Consider the following 5,447-nt stretch of genomic DNA (forward strand, 5'->3'; position numbering starts at 1 on the left):
GGCGGATTGACCTAAAACTAAAATTAAAACTAAAATAAAAAGCTAACTGCTGTACTCCAGTGTCTGATTCTGTGTCCAAAGGTGTACTGTGACACATTGTGTCTCTCAGCCTGTCCAAGAACTCAGATGGTGACTCAAAGGGACCTTGTTTAATGGCACACAAAGCTGACCAGTTAATAGATTTGGGGATGGCTTCTCTATTCCCTTTGCAGTCCACTCCTGATATTCTTGTAACTTCTGTCTTTCTGCCATTCTATTCACATCCCCCTTTGGATCCTGGAGGGAAAAAAATTCCTTTGCATCCTCCCCCCATGTCTTATAGTGCTCCTCGGCCAAATCCCCAAATACCTTTAGAATGAGCTGTTTCTCTGTTTCTGTCATTCTATGTAACAGTAACTGTAAAATCATTTCAATCCAGGTTATTTTTTTTACTATTCAACAGAAGTGTCCAGCTATACTTGCAGGGTCCATTTTTCAGTCCTTTAAATTCTTTATCCAAATTTCCAAATCATTGGTATTGAAGGGAACCTTCAGTAACATCATGGCTCCATCTGGTCCCACTGCTTCTCTAAGAGGTGTTTGCAAAAGTATTGGTTGTTCCCTAGGTTTGCCCTTGTATGGGAGGACACTGGACTGCCTGGGAGCATTGGAGTTTGATCTGGTGCCCTTCCTGGGCTCCCACCCAACTCCACTGATTGAGGAGGGGACCTCATCCAGATCAGACTCTTCTTCATCATACACCTTGTTATATTTTTAGTGCATGTCTGACCAAGACTACAGGCTGAGCAGCATTGTTTGAATTTATGCAGGACCCTTCTGTTTTCTCTTTCCATTGCTAGGATCAGTAGGTCTTGTAGAAGATTAATACCACAATCCTTTTGCCATTCTGGGTGGTTTTATAAGGTGAAAAACATTTCTGCATATGATGCCTCATCTCATTTTCCTTCCCACCTTAAAAAATAACATTAAGTGCAACATGGTGTTATAGTTTGTGCATCCATTTAATGGCCCCTTTGCCTCATCTTCTAATGTATGCAGAGGCCACCACTGATGACAATATTTTATTAAAACCCCTTTGCTCTCCATTCCTCTTTTCCCCACAACTTCCTTCCAAGGGGGGAGTATGCATCCTAAAGGGCTCCTCCTTGGCACTTTTTTGCTTTGCTGGGTCCTCCTGATTTATCTCCTTATTTCCCTTATCTCCTCTCCCAAAACTCTGCTGGCAATGTTCTTTCACTTCCTCCCAGTGGTCCTCAAAAACATGCCAACCCTTGGGGATTGAATTACTCTTTCCACAGATCAACTCCACAGTCTCACACTCCACATGAATGAATTCCTGAATATGATGCCCTGGGTCCAGGGTACACCTGGGCCATGTAGGCACCCACCTCCTAGATGTGCATTACCACTTCCTTTTACACCAATTGCACTGTAGGAGGACCCAGGCTGGAGGCCACCTTGGTGCCCAAATTGCTAGTCCACATGCAAGGCAAGGAACTCGTCTAACCCTTCTAGGTTCCCTTTTGATTAGAGGTTGCTCCCAATCAAAAGCCAGATAACTCTCTCTTGAATCTGAGACTATTCCTCCTGAATATACCTGCTCTAACTGCTCCATCCTCCTGTACCACCCGTACAAGTTTCCCTTGGTCCCTCAAGAAATCCAGGGGCTCAAGCTGAAACCACCTGAAAAGGTGGTCGAGCCTTCATCCCTCTCTCCCTAGTGTCCCAAAAAATCACTTCCCTGTCATTGAGACTTAGAGACACAAGAGGGCAGAAATACCTCCAAAACAACAGAGTCCTCAGAAAAGAACAGAAATCCTAACCCACTGCAATTACAGTCAATCACACAAGAGGGTAGTGTGACATCAAAGGTATTGCAAAAGTCCACCTTCGAAAACATAGAAAACGTTACCCAAAATCCAAAATCTCCACCACCAAAATCAGAGTGATGCAAACACAAAACACCAATCACCATGAGCAGGTGTCCCTAGTGTCTTAGCGGCCTCCTTACCTTGGTGCCCCCCCCCCCCCCAAAAGAATTAATAAAACGTACTTCTAGGGCGAATAGGAGGTTGGCTGTTTGCTTCCACAGTGAGGGAGCAGGGAGTGGAGATCCCCTCCAGAAAAACGTCCAGGGCACACTGGGATGTCCATGTCCAATGCACTCAGCAGCCAGACAAAGAGCTCCTGGCTGGCCTTGCCAGTTGATTTCAGGAATCAGGAGCTGACAAACAAAATTGTGGAGAGTATGTTTTGTTTCCAGCTGGGACACATGGAGGGGATATCTCCTCCAAACCATGCATACCTGGTCAAGACAGGTTCCAGGTAGAAATACACATTGATCCCACCAGCCCACACCTCCCTGCCCACCCATCTCCACCTTCTCTCCCTTTGTATTATAATTAGCTGCCACACCTCCTGGAGGTCGTGTCCGGTGGTTTTTGGGATGAAGGCCGGGTGTCTTCCTCAGTGATCAGTGTTTGACCTCAGCTTCTGGGCAGGTGCAGTGGAGGTTTGTCTCTGCCTCAGGTCAGCTTGTCCTGCTCAAAACCACCCGTCTGCTCCTGGCTGGTTTCTGGAGCCACAGGTTTCTGCTTTGTTGGGTTTGTGCAATAGCCAGGTCTTGCTTTGCTGAGTTTTCACAATATAGCTTATCTTAATGGATTTTTTTTTCCTGGCAACTAAGTTCCTGTGTGGTTTGTTCCATACTGTTTCTGCCATGTGTTCTATTTCCCCTCTACCTGCTTAAGCATCTTATAGGCTTCTAAAATTCTGAATTTTCAAACCCATATATACCATGTATTTCAAAACCATACCCTGTCTCACTAGTCCACACTTGGAGCCTCTAGACCACACTGGAAGCAGGTTTGGGCACATCAATCCTTACTGGTTTATACTGGGAGCTGCCGCCAAAGGTCTCAGGGGTTCACGGGTGGCTTCCAGTGCTTACTGGTTTATACTGGTGCCCTCCCAGTCCATGTTCCCAGCCTGGGAACAACAGCAGGCACTGGCAGCCGGGCAGGACCCCGAGGCCCACCTGGGGCTGCTTCTCCAACTTCTCAGCCTGGAACCTGCACTCGCCAGGAGCTCCAGCAAGGGCGAGGCCAGGGCTAAAGGAAGGAGAGGGATTCCCTGTAAAAATTCCCAGAACTTTATGGGGAAATCCAAAATGCCCAAATTTTCCAACCTCTCCTTCACATGAAGTGGGAGGTGGTGGGCTCTGTTGGGTTCAATGCATAGACCTGGTGTCCCTAAATCCCCATTGACTTTAATGGGTAGACCTGAACTCCTGAACTCCTGGGTATTCACATATTGGTGTGTCCCCCACTGCCCCCCTGAGATTTTGGTTTACCCCCTTTGCCACCCCAGAGCTGGAGCTGGTGCAGAACTCTGTCTTCACCAACCCCACAGACCAAATCACCTCAGTGTACCTGTGCTGCATCCTCTCCTGAGGTAACTCAGGCCTCCCTCCCACCCCCGGGGCCCTCACCTGGACTTTTGGGCTGCCTTCTGAATACTGGGGTCCCTTTTGGCACTCCCCCACTGCTGAGGGTCATCTGTGTCCACATTGACTGGGCTGTCATCTTCCCCCAGCCCATCAGGGTAAGTTGGGACACTTGAGTGCCCCAGAAGTTCCCTGGATATCCCCAAAAATTATCTGGGTACACCTGGGTACTACCCAAATGCTCTTGGATCCCCCCGGTAATCACCTGGGTGCACCTGGATCCACCAAAAATCTCCTGGATACGCTTGGGTACCCCCAGAAATATTCTGGATCATCTCAAAGAACACCCGGATCCACCTGGTTACCCCTTGGACAACTGGATCACTGAAAATCCCCAAAACTGGTGTCCCAAAATTCCTCATGGCTTTGACTGGGTGGACTTGATGCCCCTGAATCCCCAATGACTTTCATGGACAGATCAGGTGTCCCTAAATCCCTTTTGACTTCAATGGGGTAGACCTGGAGTCCTGTTCATCCTCATTTATCTCTCCTAATCCCTCCCAGTGGTCCCACTTTTGCCCCAGTGCTTCCAGTAATCCCAGTGCCCTGCCTTAGCTGCTCCCAGTGCTCCCAGTGCTCCCAGTTTAACCATGAACCTTCCCAATCAAATGCTATTATGGGGTAGACCTGGTGTCCCTCAATCTCCAATGACTTCAGCCAGTCAACCTGATTTGCCATAGATTTTGGTGCTCAAAATCCCATTTTTGGGGTGAAAATGGAGATTTTTGGGCTTGCCTGAAGGCACAACTCCAGAAAAGGCTGCTGATGTGGGATTTGGGATTTGGGATTGGCTTCCAGGAATTCATCCAGGACTTCTGCAGTCTCAGCACCATGATTCTGAAGTGGAAATTCCTGCAATTCAGCCCAAGATTTCCCCCAAATTCACCCAATTTTCACAATTTTACCACCAAATTTCAAAAAAATCCCCACTAACTTCAATGGATAGACCTGGTTTCCCTAAAATCTTCATTAATTTCAATAGGGCAAATGTGATGTCCCTAAATCCATATTGACTTCAACAGGATAGACCTGGTGTCCCTACATCCCTATTCAATTCAATGGAGTACTGCTGATGTCTGAAAAATCTCTATCAGGAGATTAAAATTACAACAGATGGGGCAACTGAGAGATATTGTAAAAAATGGTTTATTGCTTTATTGCATCAGTCTCATTGAAGGGTGAGATATTAAAGGTGTTGCATCCAACACCAAAATATCAGAAGCCATCTAATTCTTAGTTACAATGCCATATGTCAGGTTTTTAGCCAATCAAATACTTCTATGAACTTTGCTAGTGTCTTTTGACACCAGACATTAATTGCTTTCCTTCCCATGGCTTTGCTGCAGTGTGTCATTTTTCAACCAATCATAAAACACTTCACAAACCTTCATTGATGCATCTTAAACTTTTAGCTTTATAACAGGTTCTGTTGCTAATCTTTATAATCTTTTAACATCTTACTTAACATACTGCTTTGCTTACATAATACATGTTTCTGTTTGCTTACAACATATTTCTATTTAAACTACAAAATTGTGTTCTTGCTTTTTGTCTATTTTACTTTTAATTCTCTACTTTGAGCAGGGACAAGGAGGCAATGAGGCCCCAGCACAGCAAGGCTCACTTGTCCCCTGCTGGCCAAGGGCCCAGGGCCAGCAGCCATGGCCAAAGTGCTGCAGCACTTGGCTCTGGCAGGGCCTTTCAGCTGCTGCCCATCCCTGTGCCCTCTGCAGCCCAGGCTGTCCTACGGTGTCCATGCCCTGCCCCTCTGTCCCTGCAGGCTGTCCTCATCCCCCGGCTGCCCCACCTGGCTGGCCCCTTCCTTTGCTGACAGCTCTGCGTCCTGCCTGCCTCTGCCTGCACACACAAAGCCTTGGGCTGCTCCAGACTCCTTCTGGAGGATGTGTCGCACCAATGACCTGCACTGGGAGAGAAATTTCTT

Source organism: Cinclus cinclus, unplaced genomic scaffold, assembly GCF_963662255.1.
Source record: "Cinclus cinclus unplaced genomic scaffold, bCinCin1.1 SCAFFOLD_32, whole genome shotgun sequence".
Taxonomy (NCBI): Eukaryota; Metazoa; Chordata; class Aves; order Passeriformes; family Cinclidae; genus Cinclus; species Cinclus cinclus.